The sequence below is a fragment of the Schistocerca nitens genome, chromosome 6 (genome assembly GCF_023898315.1).
Source record: "Schistocerca nitens isolate TAMUIC-IGC-003100 chromosome 6, iqSchNite1.1, whole genome shotgun sequence".
NCBI classification, from domain to species: domain Eukaryota; kingdom Metazoa; phylum Arthropoda; class Insecta; order Orthoptera; family Acrididae; genus Schistocerca; species Schistocerca nitens.
In genome coordinates this window covers 396,586,887-396,606,964 of record NC_064619.1, presented here as the reverse complement: position 1 = coordinate 396,606,964, position 20,078 = coordinate 396,586,887, and positions in this window count along the sequence as shown.

Sequence of the window (20,078 nt, the reverse complement as noted above, 5' to 3'; positions counted from 1 at the left end):
TTTAAGCTTGTACCAATAAAGATACTTTGTGTATTTACCCTGTTCCCGGTAAAATAAAAACAAAACAAAAGAAAGAAAAATAGGGGTAGCGTCTTTGGTTCATAATCAAAACGTCTTCTGCCCCGGGTTCGAATTATGCCGCTGCTTAAATTTCCATTAATAATCAGTGATGGCGGCCGAGGTCTTCCTGCATGAGAAGTCACCCCCTTTCTGCCAACGGCCTTGTCGAAGAGGACGGGATTGGACAGAGGTTCAGGGCAATCTCTTGTCCATGGTGTGGGAAACTGCCCCTAAGGGCGGAAGAATTAGCAACGATCAACGGCCTGAGGATGGAGAAGGCAATGGAAACCACTTCATTAAAGACATGTAATGTGTATCCACAAGACATGTGGCCTGTAACTGAAGAGGTGTCATGATGATCTCTCCATTGGCAAAAGACTCCGGAATAGTCCCCCATTCGGATCTCCGGGAGGGGACTGCCAAAGGGGATCTTACTACGAGACAAAGATTGAATGATCAAAGGAAGAATAACGTTCTACGAGTCGGGGCATGGAATGTCAGACGCTTGAATGTGGTAGGGACACTAGGAAATCTGAAAAGGGGAATGGAAATGCAAAGGCTCAATCTAGATATAGTACGGGTCAGTGAAGTGTAGTGGACAGAAGACAAGGATTTCTGGTCAGATGAATATAGGGTAATACCAGCAGCAGCAGAAAATGGTAAAACGGGAGTAGGACTTATTATGAGTAGGAAGATAGGGCACAGAGTGTGTTACTGTGAACAGTTCAGTGATAGGGTTGTTCCTATCTGAATCGACAGCAAACCAACACCGACAACAATAGTTCAGGCGTACATGCCGACGTAGTAAGCTGATGATGAAGAGATGAAGAAAGTGTATGAGGATATTGATAGGGTAATACAGTATATGAAATGATACGAAAATCTGATACTAATGGGGAACTGGAATGCAGTTGTAGGGGAAGGAATAGAAGAAAAGGTTACAGGAGCATATGGGCGTGGGACAAGAAATGAGAGAGGAGGAAGGCTAATTGAGTTCTGTAACAAGTTTCAGTTAGTAATAGCGAATACTCTGTTCAGGAATCAAAAAGAGGAGGAGGTATACTTGGAAAAAGCCGGGTGATATAGGAAGATTTCAGTTAGGTTACATCATGGTCAGATACTGGATTGGAAGACGTACCCAAGAGCAGATGTAAACTCAGATCACAATATAGTATTGATGAAGAATAGGCTGAAATTCAAGACATTAGTTAGGAAGAATCAATACGCAAAGAGACAGAAGTGCTAAGGGAAAGCGAGATCCGCTTGGAGTTCTTTAAGGCTATATATACAGCAGTAAGGAATAACTCAGTAGGCAGTATATTTGAAGAGGAATGGACATCTTTAAAAAAGGGCAACATAGATGTTGGGAAGGAAAACATGGGTACAAGGAAGGTAACTGCGATGGCACGATGGGTAGCAGAAGAAATACTTCAATTGACCGCCGAAATGAGGAAGTAAGAAAATAACCCAGGAACCTCAGGAACACAGGAATACTAATCGCTGAGGAATGAAATAAACAGGAAGTGCAGGTAAGCTAAGACGAAATGGCTGCAGGCAGAATGTGAAGAAAAATAAATGATTGTCGATACGACGGACACAGCATATAGGAAAGTCAAAACAAACTTCGGTGACGTTAAAAGCAAGGGTGATAACGTTAAGAGTGCGATGGAATTCCACTTTGAAATTCAAAGGAAAGAGCGTATAGGTGTAAAGAATACATGCAAAATCTCTATGAGGGTGAAGGTTTGTTTGATGTGATAGAAGAAGAAACAGGAGTTGATTTAGAAGAGATAGCGGATCCAGTATTAGGATCAGAATTTAAAAGAGCATTGGTGGACTTAAGATCAAATAAGGTAGAAGAGATAGACAAAATTCGATCAGAATTTTTAAAACCGTTGGGGGAAGTGGCAATAAAACGACTATTCATGTTCGTGTGTAGAATGTACACTACTGGCCATTAAAATTGCTACACCAGGAAGAAATGCAGATGATAAACGGGTATTCATTGGACAAATATATTGTACTAGAACTGACATGTGATTACATTTTCACCCAATTATGGTGCATAGATCCTGAAAAATCAGTACCCAGAGCAACCACATCTGGCCGTAATAATGGCCTTGATACGCCTGGGCATTGAGTCAAACAGAGCTTGGATGGCGTGTACAGGTACAGCTGCCCACGCAGCTTTAACACGATACCACAGTTCATCAAGAGTAGTCACTGGCGTATTGTGTCGAGCCAGTTGCTCGGCCACCAATGACCAGACGTTTTCGATTGGTGAGAGAACTGGAGAATGTACATGGCAGGGCAGCAGTCGAACATTTTCTGTATTCAGAAAGGCCCGTACTGGACCTGCAATATGCGGTCGTGCATTATCCTGCTGAAATGTAGGGTTTCGCAGGGATCGAATGAACGGTAGAGCCACGGGTCATAACACACTTGAAATGTAACGTCCACTGTTCGAAGTGCCGTCAATGCGAATAAGAGGTGACCGAGACGTATAACCCATGGTACCCCATACCATCACGCTGGGTGATACGCCAGTATGGCGATGACGAATACACGCTTCCAATGTGCGTTCACCTCGATTTCGCCAAACACGGATCCGACCATCATGATGCTGTAAGCAGAACCCGGATTCATCCGAAAAAATGACGTTTTACCATTCGTGCTCCCAGGTTCGTCGTTGAGTACACCATCGCAAGCGCTCCTGTCTATGATGCGGCGTCAAGGGTAACCGCAGCCATGGTCTCCGAGCTGATAGTCCATGCTGCTGCAAACATCGGCGACCTGGTCGTGCAGATGGTTGTTGTCTTGCAAACGTCCCCATCTGTTGACTCAGGGATCGAGACGTGGCTGCACCATCCGTTACATCCATGCGGATAAGATGCCTGTCATCACGACTGCTAGTGATACGAGGCCGTTGGGATCCAGTATGGTGATCCGTATTACCCTCCTGAACCCACCGATTCCATATTCTGGTAACAGTCATTGGATCTCGACCAACGCGAGCAGCAGTGTCGCGATACGATAAACCGCAATCGCGATAGGCTACAATCCGACCTTTATCAAAGTCGAAAACGTGATGGTACGCATATCTCCTCCTTACACGAGGCACCACAACAACGTTTCACCAGGTAACGCCGGTCAACTGCTGTTTGTGTATGAGAAATCGGTTGGAAACTTTCCTCAATTCAGCACGTTGTAGGTGTCGCCACTGGCGCCAACCTTGTGTGAATGCTCTGAAAAGCTAATCGTTTGCCTATCACAGCATCTTCTTCCTTTCGGTTAAATTTCGCGTCTGTAGCACGTCATCTTCGTGGTGTAGCAATTTGAATGACCAGTAGTGTAGAAGTCTCGCGACATACCATCTGACTTTCGGAAGCATCATCCACACAATTCCAAAGACGGCAAGAGCTGAGAAGTGCCAGAATTACGCACAATCAACTTAACAGCTCATGCATAGATGTTGCTTACAAGAATAATATACAGAATAATGGAAAAGAAAATTGTGGATGTGTTAGATGACGATGACTGGTATCTGGGAGCAAGGGGTAGGGCAGAGCTAAAGGCACGACAGAAGCAATTCTGACATTGCGGTTAGTAATGGAAGCAAGCCCAGACAAAAATTAAGAGACGTTTATAGGACTTGTCGACTAGTAAAAAGCGTTCGGCAGTGTAAAATGGCGCAAGATCTTCGAAAGTCGGAAAAAAAGTAGGGGTAAGCTATACGGAGAGACGGCTCATATTCAATCTGTACAACGGCCAAGAGGAAATAATAAGAGTGCACGGCCAAGAAGAAAGTGCTCGTATTAAAAAGGACATAAGACAAGAATGTCGCCTTTCGCCCTACAGTTCAATCTGTACATCCGTGAGGCAATGATGTAAGTAAAAGAAAGGTTCAGGAGTGGAATTAAAATTCAAGGTTGGCTCTGAGCACTATGGGACTTAACATCTATGGTCATCAGTCCCCTAGAACTTAGAACTACTTAAACCTAACTAACCGAAGGACATCACACAACACCCAGTCATCACGAGGCAGAGAAAATCCCTGACCCCGCCGGGATTCGAACCCGGGAACCCGGGCGCGGGAAAAATTCAAGGTGATGACATTGCTATCCTGAGAGAAAGTGAAGAAGAATTACATGATCTGCTGAACGGAATAAATAGTCTAATGGGTACAGAGTATGGAGTGAGAGTAAATCGAAGAAAGATGAAGGTAATGAGAAGTAGTAGAATTGAGAACTTCAAGAAACTTAACATCTGTGTTTATGGTCACGAAGTAGATGATGTTTAGGAATTCCGCTACCTAGGTAGTAAAATAACCAATGACGGAAGGTGCAAGGGGGACATCCAAAGCAGTCTAGCAATGGAAAAAAAGGCATTACTGGCCAAGAGAAAGCTACTAATATCAAATATCGGCCTTAATTTGAGGAAGAAATTTCAGAGAATGTACGTCTGGAGTACAGCATTGTATGGTAGTGAAACATGGACTTTGGAAAACCCGGAACGGAAGAGAATCGAAGAATGTTGAAAATTAGGTGGACTTATGAGGTAAGGAATGAGGAGGTTCTACGCAGAATCGGAGAGGAAGGGAAAATGTGGAGAAGACTGATAAGGAGAAGGGAGAGGCTGATAGGACATCTGTTAAGGTATGAGGGAAGGACTCCATGGTACTTGAGGGAGCTGTAGAGGGCAAAAGTTGTAGAAGAAGACAGAGATTGTAATACATCCAGAAAATAATTGAGGATGTACGTGTCTAGTACGTCTGTGAGATGAAGAGATTAGCACAGGACATAGGAGAGGAATTAAAATCAACAACAACAACAACAACTCGTGGCCGCTTCTGGGATGGGGAGATGTGTCAGCCCTGGATCGACTCCACCTGGCGGATTAACGATAAGGAATCCGCGCGCTGCCGGCCGCTACGGCAGAGTGGCTCTAGGCGCTTCAGTCCGGAGCAGCGCTGCTGCTAAGGTTGCAGGTTCGAAACCTGCCTCGGGCATGGGTGTGTGTGATGTCCTTTTATTAGTTAGATTTAAGTAGTTCTAAGTCTAGGGGACTAATGACCTTATATGTTAAGTCCCATAGTGCTTAGAGCCATTTGAACCATATTTTGAATACGTGTGCTGGACTGCCTGCAAATCGGTTTTAGGCTGGTTCCCTCAGCACACCAGGTGAATGTAACGCTGGTTTCCTTGTTCTGCATCAGATACAAGGTGCGCAAACATTTAGTACACTGTCCCACACTTGCACACAGAATATATTCTCTACACTGTCAGATTGGGTGCACTACCTCTGTCCTGGAAAAGGGGGGTGAATTAGGAGACCGACGATATTAGCTGTTTCGCCCCCTTAAACACTTACTTTGTGCAGAACAAACATGTACCAGAAAGAAGTGGGTGAATACACAGCGTCTTGTAATAGTCAAAAGTAGTAACGTTTCTAGTTTTGACTTATTACAAGGTGTTAATATTAATAATTGAACATTGCATCATAATTTCTTATTAACAGTATTATCTTTTTATCTTGAAGTACAAATCCCAAGAAAACTGAGTAGTCACTATACAATAATCATGCAAAGTGCGAAACATGACACAGGAATGAAATACCTTATTTATTAAGAGGAACTGTATATAATATTTTCGAAGCTACAAAAGACGTTTTACATGTGGTAACATAAATTGATACAACCTCGAACGATGTCCACAACTCGTGGTCTAAAGGGTAGCGTTGCTACCTCTGGATCACGGGGTCCCGGTATCGATTCCAGGCCGGTTGGGGACTGACTGCCCAGGGACTGGGTGCTTTTGTTGTGCTCATCATTTCATCATCATTCGTGAAAGCGGCTAGACTGGACTGTGTAAAGATTGGGGCTTTGTACGGGCGCTGATGACCGCGCCCATGAGCACCTCAACTCCTTAGCCCCGCGATAAGTATAAATATCACAGAGCAAGACGGAGAGGTAGTAACTCGAATACTAGGGGAAGGTTTTAACCATCAAACATAAATGGCATTGAAGACGGAGTCAAGCCTCAGTTAGCAACATGGTTCTTACAAACGTCATCATCACCCCGACCGACGTCTCACTGTTGGAAATGAAACGCACATTTCCGACAGACGCCAATAGCGGTCCCTCAGTCACCCTCCCCCCACCACACCCCCCTGATCCAATTATGTGCGCCCGCTGAGCCACGCCTCCAGTGGCTCCGACTAGGAGCAGCTCCCGATATACACACATCAAAAAGTTTTGCATCACCTCAGTTCCCTGAATTCCGGAAGATAGACGTTGACTGTAGATATTGCATCACAGACACAGTTCCTTTGACTATTCGGGGATGACACTAAACCCACCCAAACATGTAAACAACCATACACGAGCAGCGCCTGTTAGACGGAGGGGATCCGACAGCCGATCAATTCCAGTCATTCCACTAGGGAGGAGGTACAAGGCTCGTGTTGTCTGGAGCTCAACCATGCCTGGACGGTCAATACCACGGTTCGGTCGCGTCCGCATTGTTACTTTGTTCCAGGAAGCGCTCTAAACAAGGGATGTGACCAGGTGTCTCGGAGTCAACCGATGTTGTTCGGACATGAACAGAGAGACAAGAATTTCGATGACATTCCTCGCTCAGGCCGCCCAAGAGCTATTACTGCTGTAGATGACCGCTACCTACCGAATATGGCCCGGGGGAACCCTGACCGCAACGCCACCATGTTGAATAACGCTTTTCGTGCAGCAAAAGGACGTAATGTTAAGACTCAAACAGTGCGCAATAGGGTCCACTCTCGACATCCATGGTGAGGTCCATCTTTGCAACCACAACACCATGCAGCGCGGTACAGATGGTCCCAACAACATGCCGAACTGACCGCTCAAGACTGGCATCACGTTCTCTTCACCGATGAGTGTCGCATATGCTGTCAACCACACAATCGTCTGAGACGTGTTTGGAGGCAACGCGGTCCGGCTGAACGCCCTAGACACACTGTCCAGCAGTTGCAGCAAGCTGGAGCTTCCCTGCTGTTTTTGGGTGTCATAATGTGGGGCCGACGTACGCCGCTGGTGATCATGGAAGCGCCGTAACGGCTGTACGATACGTGAGTGCCATCCTCCGATCGATAGTGTAACCATACCGGCAGCATATTGGAGAAGCATTCTTCTTCATGGACGACAATTCGCGCCCTCATCGTGTACATGTTGTGAATGACTTACTTCAGAATAATGACATCGCACGATTAGAATGGCCAGCATGATCTCCAGACGTGAAGCCTACCGAAAATGCCTAGAATAGATTGAAAATGGCTGTTTGTGGATAATGTGACCCACCAACCACCCTCAGGCATCCATCCCAAATCGCGTTTGAGGAAAGGGACAATCTGGACCAACAGTGCCCTGATGAACTTGTGGATAGTATGCAACGACGAATACAGGCATGCATCAATGCAAGAAGACGTGGTACTGGTTATAAGAGGTACCGGAGTGTAGAGAAATTTGGACCACCACCTCTGAAGGTCCCGCTGTATGGTGGTGCAATTTGTGGTTTGCATGAGCAATAAAAAGGGCGGAAATGATGTTTATGTTGATCTCTATTCCAGTTTTCTCTACAGGTTGCAGAACTCTCGGAACCGAGATGATGCAAAACTTTTTTTGATGTGTGTACGACGGCTGCTGGCAGCTATACGCTCAGTCTCAGATACAGTCTTCTACACTCGCCAATCTTACCCGCCTTTGACAGTTCGCTCGTGCTTTAGTAGTGAGAGTCTCACTCTGGACGACTCTCTTTAGTTTCCTTCTTGTAAATGCTCGATATAATTGCCGTTTGATCATTTGTATTCTTCAGGAAGCTAGGAGAAAGCTATATGTGAAGCAGAACTTCCGTCTACTATTATTTTATGTATTCGTAAAGCATTTCTGCTCCTTTCCAGCTTTCCCACGACGACAGCTGCTGCACCATTATGTAGCCCACCTCTCCTTGACCTTGTGTACAGCGTAGTACACAACATTATACTCAACGTGTGTATGAAATTTTAATTTATTTTTGTAGAGCCAGAAATTAAAAATAAAATTCTCATAAAAATTTGTTAATTAATGTTTCAATTTGTTAATAAATACTGAATCTCAATACCAGTGAAGAGATCGTTACCGCCAGCGGGATTCGAACAACTGACTTAAGATTACTAGCCTCTTATGTCACACAGCTTTCTTTTCATTTTATATGTTTCTTTGTTGTATGGCGTCATCAGTTCTGTGCGGTTTGCTAATGAGAATTTCTCTCGGCTTTTCTTACTACACAGGATCCCCCGACTGAACAAGATGAGCTACGGTGTCTGCATACGCCGGCCGTAGTGGCCGTGCGGTTCTAGGCGCTTCAGTCTGGAGCCGCGGGACCGCTACGGTCGCAGGATCGAATCCTGCCTCAGGCATGGATGTGTGTGATGTCCTTACGTTAGTTAGGTTTAAGTAGTGGTCTAGGGGTAGCGTCTGTAGTTAATAATTAAAACGTCTTCGGTCCCGGGTTCGATTCCCGCCACTGCCAAAATTTTGATAAATAATCAGCATTGACGGCCGAAGACTTCCGGCATAAGAAGTCAGCCTCATTCTGCTAACGGCCTTGTCAAAAAGGGCGGAGGAGCGGATAGAGGTTCAGGGCACTCTCTTGTCCTAGGGGTGGGAAATTGCCTCTAAAGGCGGAAGAATCAGCAATGGTCAACGACATGAGGATGCAGAAGGCAATGGAAACCACTGAATTAAAGACACGTAACGTGTATCTACAGGACATGTGGCCTGTAATTGAAGAAGTGTCATGATGATCTCTCCATTGGCAAAAGATTCCGGAATAGTCCCCCATTCGGTTCTCCGGAAGGGGAACGCCAAGGGGGGGGGGGGGGGGTTACCATGAGAAAAAGATGGAATAATCTACGAAAAGATAACGTTCTACGGGTCGGGGCGTGGAATTTCAGAAGCTTGAACTTGGTAGGGAAACTATAAAATCTGAAAAGGGAAATGCAAAGGCTCAATCTAGATATAGTAGGGATCAGTGAAGTGAAGTGGAAGGAAGACAAGTATTTCTGGTCAGATGAGTATCGGGTAATATCAACAGCAGCAGAAAATGGTATAACAGGTGTAGGATTCGTTATGAATAGGAAGGTAGGGCAGAGGGTGTGTTACTGTGAACAGTTCAGTGACCGGGTTGTTCTAATCAGAATCGACAGCAGACCAACACCGACAACGATAGTTCAGGTATACATGCCGACGTCGCAAGCTGAAGATGAACAGATAGAGAAAGTGTATGGGGATATTGAAAGGGTAATGCAATATGTAAAGGGGGACGAAAATCTAATAGTCATGGGTGACTGGAATGCAGTTGTAGGGGCAGGAGTAGAAGAAAAGGTTACAGGAAAATATGGGCTTGGGACAAGGAATGAAAGAGGAGAAAGACTAATTGAGTTCTGTAACAAGTTTCAGCTAGTAATAGCGAATACCCTGTTCAAGAATCACAAGAGGAGGAGATATTCTTGGAAAAGACCGGGAGATACGGGATGATTTCAATTAGATTACATCATGGTCAGACAGAGATTCCGAAATCAGATACTGGATTGTAAGGCGTACCCAGGAGCAGATATAGCCTCAGATCACAATACAGTAGTGATGAAGAGTAGGCTGAAGTTAAAGACATTAGTCAGGAAGAGTCAATACACAAAGAAGTGGAATGCGGAAGTACTAAGGAATGCCCGCATCTCGTGGTCGTGCGGTAGCGTTCTCGCTTCCCACGCCCGGGTTCCCGGGTTCGATTCCCGGCGGGGTCAGGGATTTTCTCTGCCTCGTGATGGCTGGGTGTTGTGTGCTGTCCTTAGGTTAGTTAGGTTTAAGTAGTTCTAAGTTCTAGGGGACTTATGACCACAGCAGTTGAGTCCCATAGTGCTCAGAGCCATTACTAAGGAATGACGAGATACGTTTGAAGTTCTCTAACGCTATAGATACAGCAATAAGGAATAGCGCACTAGGCAGTACAGTTGAAGAAGAATGGACATCTCTGAAAAGGGCCATCGCAGAAGTTGGGAAGGAAAACATAGGTACAAAGAAGGTAGCTGCGAAGAAACCAGTCGTAACAGAGGAAATACTTCTGTTGATTGATGAAAGGAGGAAGTACAAACATGTTCTGGGAAAATCAGGAATACAGAAACACAAGTCGCTGAGGAATGAAATAAATAGGAAAAATGTGAAGACATCGAAAAAGATATGATTGTCGGAAGGACAGACTCAGCATACAGGAAAGTCAAAACAACCTTTGGTGACATTAAAAGCAACGGTGGTAACATTAAGAGTGCAACGGGAATTCCACTGTTAAATGCAGAGGAGAGAGCAGATAGGTGGAAAGTATACATTGAAAGCCTCTATGAGGGTGAAGATTTGTCTGATGTGATAGAAGAAGAAACAGGAGTCGATTTAGAAGAGATAGGGGATCCAGTATTAGAATCGGAATTTAAAATAACTTTGGAGGACTTACGGTCAAACAAGGCAGAAGGGATAGATAACATTCCATCAGAATTTCTAAAATCATTGGGCGAAGTGCTAACAAAACGACTATTCACGTTGGTGTGTAGAATATATGAGTCTGGCTATATACCATCTGACTTTCGGAAAAGCATCATCCACACAATTCCGGAGACGGCCAAGAGCTGACAAGTGCGAGAATTATCGCACAATCAGCTTAACAGCTCATGCATCGAAGCTGCTTACAAGAATAATATACAGAAGAATGGAAAAGAAAATTGAGAATGCGCTAGGTGACGATCAGTTTGGCTTTAGGAAAAGTAAAGGGACGAGAGAGGCAATTCTGACGTTACGCCTAATAATGAAAGCAAGGCTACAGAAAAATCAAGACACTTTCATAGGATTTGTCGACCTGGAAAAACCGTTCGACAATATAAAATGGTGCAAGCTGTTCGAGATTCACACTTTCATAAGATTTGTCGACCTGGAAAAAGCGTTCGAGAATATAAAATGGTGCAAGCTGTTCGAGATTCTCAAAAAAGTAGGGGTAAGCTATGGGGAGAGACGGGTCGTATACAATATGTACAACAACCAAGAGGGAATAATAAGAGTGGACGATCAAGAACGAAGTGCTCGTATTAAAAGGGTGTAAGACAATGCTGTAGCCTTTTGCCCTTACTCTTCAATCTGTACGTCGAGGAAGCAATGATGGAACTAAAAGAAAGGTTCAGGAGTGGAATTAAAATACAAGGTGAAAGGATATGAATGATACGATTCGCTGATGACATTGCTATCCTGAGTGAAAGTGAAGAAGAATTAAATGATCTGCTGAACGGAATGAACAGTGTAATGATTGCACGGTATGGTTTGAGAGTAAATCGGAGAAAGACGAAGGTAATGAGAAGTAGTAGAAATGAGAACAGCGAGAAAACATCAGGATTGATAGTCACGAAGTCAATGAAGTTAAGGAATTCTGCTACCTAGGCAGTAAAATAACCAATGACGGACGGAGCAAGGAGGACATCAAAAGCAGACTCGCTATGGCAAAAAAGGCATTTCTGGCCAAGAGAAGTCTACTAATATCAAATATCGGCCTTAATTTGAGGAAGAAATTTCTGAGGATGTACGTCTGGAGTACAGCATTGTATGGTAGTGGAACATGGACTGTGGGAAAACCGGATCAGAAGAGAATCGAAGCATTTGAGATGTGGTGCTATAGACGAATGTTGAAAATTAGGTGGACTGATAAGGTAAGGAATGAGGAGGTTCTCCGCAGAATCGGAGAGGAAAGGAATATGTGGAAAACACTGATAAGGAGAAGGGACAGGATGATAGGACATCTGCTAAGACATGAGGGAATGACTTCCATGGTACTAGACGGAGCTGTAGAGGGCAAAAACTGTAGAGAAAGACAGAGATTGGAATACGTCAAGCAAATAATTGAGGACGTAGGTTGCAAGTGCTCCTCTGAGATGAAGAGGTTAGCGCAGGAGAGGAATTCGTGGCGGGCCGCATCAAACCAGTCAGTAGACTGATGACCAAAAAAAAAAAAAAGTTCTAGGGGACTGATGACCTCAGAAGTTGAATCCCATAGTGCTCAGAGCCATTTGAGTCAGTGTCTGCATACACTCAACTACCGGGAAATATGGCATAAAAACACGAAAAACCAAGGTACGCAATTTTTTTTAATTTAGAAAAAAAAGATGTATTGTTTTTAGTTAAGTCTTCTACCAAATTCCACAAAAGTTTTAAGATGTTCACTTAAACGTAATATGAAAATTTAAGCCTTTTTACTTGATGTGACTTTCATAATTAAAGTGATTTCCAGTATTTTCACGTTCATGACTCCACTTACACATGAATACCTCTTGTGCCGGTTGGTTTCCTCCTCCGGCAATTTGCATTTCGCGCCTTTGCGGTTCTATCAATGAACCACTGTATTCCATGGTGTGTAGGTTGTCCTAAGGGGGCCGAGTGACGGTGCGATGGCGCTAGTGGCGTCAAAGGTGCCAGCGTGGAGGTAGTGCAAGCTAGGCCGGGCGCTCAGTTCTTGACTGCCGTTTGTTAAGGTCGCAGCGTTGCATAGTGGCACCGCAGCTACGAGGCAGAGTTGTATTATTCAGCGTCGTGGCTGCCGACAGCAAATGTGTGAGCTGGCGTTAGATCTGCGAAAGTGTTGAAATACGTTTCTGGTGGTTTAGTTCATCATTTTGTTTATTAGTCGGATTCAGTCAGGATACAGGAGAGAGTAATTCGTAGCCAACATTTGTGGTTAGGCTCGGCTGATGGTTCCCGTTGCGTTTCTTCTACGTCCGCGGCCTGTTTCGGTCAAATGGTGAATAGCGTTGTTGTAACGTTTATTTTTTACCTCAAGAAGACAACGCCGATAAACCAAGCCGACGATAAGATGCTGTGTGGTGTTGACACAGTGATTGACTACGAGAACTGACTAAGACAGCTACGCAGGTTCCTTAGCTTCTTGGTTGTGTTTTCTATAGCATTAAAGTGCCGGTAACAACTGCGAATTGTTAGCGAAATTCTTCAGTTGAGTGCGACGTGTTGATCTCCTTGTTTTGTTGTGCCGCTGTTTATGAATCATTGCAAGGACTGGCTGCGACAACATATCTGCTCGGTAATCTTCCTGCTACTAAGGGGGCTACAAAAGCATATCCACCGTATTAAAGTGATGGATACGACCATTAAGGAGTACCTACTACTATTGCAGATGTGCTGCGTTTAATTGTCCTTGTCTTGTTGTGGTGTGGCGAGACTGTTGTGAAATGTTGTAAAGATTGTCTCCACTAACCTCATGAGAAGGATCGTTATTCAGCAATTATACCATTGTTGGTTTTAGCGATTCTGGATTGTCTGTATCTGTTAGTTGCTACTGATGCTACCCATGAGGGAGAGGGAGGGGGGGGGTACTGGTGATGTGTAGCGTGAATACTTTTTTCTCCTTAACTGAAGCTTGGACTGCGCAAGGTTGAGTCGTCCTTACTCTGTGTGGTGTGGTCACGATGTCCTGGCAGTTGAGAAAGTTGTTTGGTCAGCGCCTTTATCGTATTGTTTCTTTGAATTGGCTCTAAAAATTTTAGTACAGAGTGTGTATGTTGCCCTTTGGGCCGGTTGTATTGAGGAGTGTGTTACCTGAAGTAGAGTCCTTCGCTTCAGCTGAATAGTAAAGTGATGCACTACTGCAGTTAGTAAATTTTAAGTAAGAGTACTTGACGGCAACTGATGTGTTGCGTACGATCGTACGGGCTTATTTAATATTGTTTTGCGCAGGCGCCTCAGTGTCCACACGGCTACAGCCTGGCCAGAGTTCGGCCTCCCTTGCGTGGCTACGCCGCGTTAAGGTTAAGCTATCGCATTGCGGTTGTGGTCCTGTGAGCGTATATCGCGTCTGAGTGACAGTACCTTATTGTTAGAATGTTGTATGTCATTGAACTTTGAAACGTGTACGTTTCATATGTATTCATTACTAGCGATGGTGAGGCATGACAGAATCTCTGACCAGAGAGTTATTTATCGTTGCTGGTCTGCGCTTGACCGCGCGAGAGTGCAGTTGCGAGTTGTACTCTGTCTGTAGTAGAAGTCGGATACAGTTGTGTGTGGCGAGTCGGCATGCGTCCGCGGTGTGCTCTGCCCACGAGTCTGGTCGGGATTGAGGTGGACGATGTGTATTATTGTAGAAGGTAATGAAGCAGCATTGCGCTCAGCTAATAACGTATGTTAAATATAATTAATTTGTTCCAAAAATGCCCCAATAATAATTTATCTATAAACTAACTTTTTTAAAGAAAAAGATTCATTTCAAGTTAAATAATATTTCCTATGCATTCCCTCCAAGAATCAAAATTAAATATACGCCAGCATTGCACAGAGCAAGAAAAATAAGAGCAGATATAGATGCAGTTTTACTGAGGTAAGAATTTTGGTTTAATTATTTCACAGGGCCGTAGGTCAGCGCTGCTGCCCATAAAAAGATTTACCAGACATTATTATTTCTGTTAGGAAGTTACATTTCCTACATGGTTCATTAGTTAATTGACATTATTGTGGTTTTTGGTCAATTTTCATTTATCAATTTTGTGAGGAGTTTAAGCTTGGTTCCAATTTGCATTATTATTCTTTAATTTTGCAAGGAGGTTACACTTGGCTCATTTTTATTATTCACTTTTGTGGGAAGACAACATTTGGCACACATTTTCATTATCATTGACATTTATTACTAATTTCTCACCGGGAGGTTACAACTTGTCCAGTATACTTTCTGCATAGCAATTTTTAAAAGTCCTGTCGCTGCAGCTGGACAATGTTAGCTTAATTTAGTAATCATGCACTTCGCCACTATTACGTTTGTTGTGAGAACCATGATGCTAAAGCTTGACTCTGTTTTTCCCGCCATTTATGTTTGATGATTAAAACCTTCCCGTAGTATTGGAGTTACTACCGCTCTTGATAGCTCTGTGATATTTATACTTATCGTGGGGCTATGGAGTTGTGCTTTGGATATGGGACACGTCCATTAGAGCGAAAACGGGTCGATAATGTAATTTTTCATTTGAAACGTAAGCTGTGAAACTATCCGCTAAATTTGCGCTAAGTTACTTCAAGAACTTGATTAGTGATAATACTCTTAGTTTCAGGGATAATGTAGGAGCATGTTGCACTTTTCCCTGGGTTCAAATCCTACCACCCGATCTTGCGGGAGGTGTTCCTGGGGGGTTCGGCCAAAGATCCAGAGCTCCATCAGGACGGAGACGGAGTTCGCTTCCTGTCATCATACGGCAGGCTGTTGAACATCCGAGAGGTTGATGATTTCAAGCGTTGAAATGCATTAAAAGAACTTGAAAAGAATCATTCCATTCCTGCTTCGACACGTCATAAAGTGCCACTCGTGAAAGTCGCTCGTATTGGTTAGAGTGTGTTAAAAGTTATTTTACTCTTTCTGGACACTACGTATGTGGTACAGTCAATGCCCACACCGTGGCGCCTGTAGTTGCGTGGCCGCGGTCTTTACGTCATACACCCAACGGCCGGCACGCCCCGCTTATGCGCAGCTCTGCACAGCCAACACCACCTAGACTACAGGCCTGCGTGCACTTGTGACGTCACATACAGATGGCCGGGTATGTATCGGAACGCTCCTGTAAGCACTCTGCAGCTATACGAACTTTACGAGTTTTAGATCTGAGACCGCGTAGGGATTCTCGTCCTTTCCTCTTCTACATTTTCTTGAAATGAAAGTATGGAAATTTATATCATTGCGTAAAGTAACTGAACAAAACAGCCATATGTTATTTCAAGATGTAAAATTATTTTAACGATATGCCTTAAATACGCGTTTCTAGGCTTGGATGAAAACTGTAATTTTAAATTCCGTCTTTTACCTCAGGAGCTACGATTTCTTGCAGTAAAAAATTGGCAATATGCAACAACAAGAAGTCGTTTTCGGTTTTAAATAAAGCAGCTGGAGCTCCTACAGAATTTAAGAATTTGTTTCCCTGGTTATTTTCATAAATTTTCCTCTCCACTTCAAAATTTGCTGACCTCGCACAAAACTCAAATCATTCGACGAAATGGAGCACCTCCTGACATATCCTACTGAAACCCTGGATGACGCCCACCAAAAAAATCATAAAACAAGAAAATAGTATGCTAATAGAAGCGGCAAACATAAATATAATTGCAGCCTATTTTAAACCGCTCACAAATGCTGTAGAAATAATTGACGAAATAGTCACACTCATCAAACAATGCAACAGCAAACCCGTCATTATTGCAGGCGATCTCAACTGCAGAATAGACACAGAAAACTATAAAACAAAACTAGTCGTTGAAACCCTAGAAGAAGATGGTTTCACCCTACTTAACGATAGACAGATACCTACATACATATGCCACAATGGGAAGAGCACCATTGATATCGCATTAACAAGAGGAGACATAGAAGGAAGTATTCAACCAATATGGCATGACTCCATTACTCCTATACGAAAGCACATTCCAATGAAGATAAAAATAAATATCGTCACGTCACCGCCAGCAAGAAAGACCCACCAAATCACACAAAGAAAAATTGATATAGAAAAATTAACAAACCAGCAAGAACAATTAACGCAAATAGAAACTTTCATAGAGGAAGGAGACCTTGAAAAAGCAACAGACCAAATAGAGGACATCCTAAAAAATTCAGTGATACAAACAATCCCCAAAACAAGGACGGCCAAAAGATGGTTCGATGCTGAATGCTACAGCAAAAGGAACACTGTTCTAAGAACCCTCCACAGACTAAGAAACCAGCATGACGAGGAAGCACACAAACTGTACGCAGAAGAGAGAAGAATCTACAAAAAACTAATAGAAGAGAAGAAAAAAGAATACATAGAAAGAGAGGCAAAAAGAGAAGCGGATGAAGCAGAGAAAGACCCATACATAGCAGTAAGACCAAGAAAAATGGCTCATACACCAAATATAGACCTGAAGGAATGGGAAGACCACTTCAGTAAGATACTGAACAAACGAGGACTCAAAACACCCCCAAAGAAAGAGAAACAACATCAAACTAAGGAAAAAGACAATACATGGGAACCCCTAAATTAAGATGACGTGAAAGAAGTAATAAAAGCACTGAAGAACAAGAAAGCAGCAGGACCTGATAATATATATAATGAACATATAAAAGATGCAAAAGAGGCCCTCCAACACATATGGACCAAACTGTTTAACAAATGCCTGGAACTTGGAAGAATTCCGACACAATGGAGACACTCGACATTAAAAGTTCTCTACAAAGGTAGAGGAGACCCAATGGACCCAAACAAGTACAGAGGTATAGCACTGGAAAATACTCAATTCAAGACGTTTTCAAAGATAATAACACAAAAAATCCAAGCCTCTGTGGACAGTCATCTCCCAGAACGACAAATGGGTTTCAGATCTGGAAGATCAACACTTACGGCAGTCGGGCTTCTTCTAAACAACATCCATGATGCGCTACAAAAGAAACAAATGTTCTACACAGTGTTCATAGACTTTACCAAAGCCTTTGACCTATTGGAAAGAGAGCTCATAGTCCGAAAACTGGAAAACACAATGGGAGAAGATAGCGTATGGGCAAGAATAGTAAAGTCAATCCTCGAATACAACTTAGTTACAATATCAGACAACCTCTCTTTTTCGAACCCCATTCTGCAATCAAATGGAGTCTTACAGGGTGACCCAATGAGCCCTTTGCTGTACATTCTTGCCACTGAAGAAGTACTCCGAATTGGAGAAAATGAAGAAGATGTGTATGTATATGCATACGCTGACGACATAGCCGTAGGATCAACAGATATACAGAAGCTGCAGAGAATCATTGAGAAAATAGACAGATGGTGCAGTGAACACAAACTACACATAAACATAACAAAGACAGAAATGGTAATTTTCAGAAAAGGAGGCAAAACACCCAAGAATGCGGAAATCAGTATCAGAGGACAAAAAATAAAAATCTCATCAGACTTTAAATACCTAGGAGTGACATTGCAACCAACAGCCAAATGCTTCACAAAACATACAACAGAACGCGCAGCCCAAGCAATAATAGCAATACAGGACATCAAAAACATCCGCCTACTCAGTCTAGAAACAGCCATGAAATTATTCAACACAAAAATCTTACCAGTCCTGGCCTATGGGATGGAGGTTATATGGGACCACCTGACAGAAAAAAATCTGGAAACACTAGAAAAGGTAAAATCGACCTATCTAAAAAGAGCACTAGGTCTCTCAAAGACAACAAGATCTAGACTAGTGTACCTGCTAGCGAGAGAGACATTCCTAATCGAAGACATCAGACTTCGATATATGATGCCACACACCAGGGCTTCCAGAAAGCAACTGAAGATCATGGAGGACAAACGAGAAAAAATATGGCCGGAGTTTTATGGCACCGAAGCAATGACGAACCGCTCATGGACAGCACCAAACTTCGAACAGCGACATGTCGTAACTAGACTTTCTATTCACGGCTTTCATCATCTAATCTGCAAAAACAAAACTTATCACGACCCAACCGCAACATGTGTATGTGAACTGTGTAACGAAGCCTGTGAACGATATCACATAGAACTGTGCAGTAAAAGAGTGAAATCGATAAATGAATATGCAAAAATGTAAAATGTAAATGTAAAATGTTAAGCAAAGTAACTGTATATGGCTATTTGGCTGCAATTTTATTAAATAAATAATGTTCAATAAATCAAAAAACCCGCAAAAATATTTTATTTTCCTGTTTCTCCAGAACTTTAGAACCTTAAACATGAAAAGATTGTTTCTCCTATATCGTTGACTGAAATTCGTGTCACAGAGTGCTGTTAATTTAATCATAGTGCACTTACCTCGAAATTCTGCTTTCTATACTGCTTAATCTGTCGAACATTGAATTCATTAAAGCAATTTTCTACGGTAGTTTACTCAAATTGAAATTATTTCCGAAAATCTGTATATCTAAACTGAACAAAATTATTCTTTAGCTCTTCCAAATAAAAGTACTGGAAACTCAATAATCTGGTAGGAATGATAAGGATTACTAAAGATTTTCGAGTCACACTAATTAATATAACTATTCTGTGTGACAATAGTGCAAATATGAGACACATTTCACAGCCAGCTTCGCATTAAACTCGCAGCAATGGTCCAGAATTAAGAAACAAGTGATACTGGTACATGATACATAACTGCTTTTAAAAACAAGTGGCAAATGTGGTGCAATGGAAACATATAACACGCTACAAGTTTTCGTCATTTACTTACACTTGAATGATGCGTAGACACAAATTCCTGTCTGGGAATAGCTGCAATCCAGCTATGTCTCAATTTCACACATTTGGGAAATCGAAACATGTGCACTTTCATGCCTTTTTAGGATTTATAATTTCCCTGGCAAAAGGGAACACAGCACTTGTATCCCGTACTTCGGAAAACTGTAGGCGAATACTGCGTGAAATATATATCACTTTCACGTGTCACACACTTTCAACACAACATAGACGCCAACAGGACTGCCGACTGAAGATGGCCAACAGTTTGTGACGTCACGTGACTATATGGCCACTGTGCGTAGGCCTTGTATCTAGAAGGCTTAGGTACAGCTGTACAGCGCAGGCGTGGGCCACACACTGAGTGCCTCCGCGCTGTCATGGCAACCTCGGCCGGCGTCCTCCCGAGAAATAGTTACGTGAGGCCGCACCGCCAATCATAAAAGGACACGACAAGCGGACTCGGTTACGGCGGGCATATTCCTCCGCCACTCGCCCTATATAGCCGCATACGCCGCCACGCCTGGCCGATTCGAGGGTTGGATTCCCTCACTTCTTCATCGAAGACTCTCACTGCCTGGGCTACTCTCAGGGCGTATCTTCGACGTGGAAGAGCGCCACCATTTCCTTGCCGTGTCGTCTGCTCGCCGTCACTACTGCTCGCCGTCCGGTTCTCCTCGCCGCCGCCGCCACCGCCGCCGCGGCCGCCG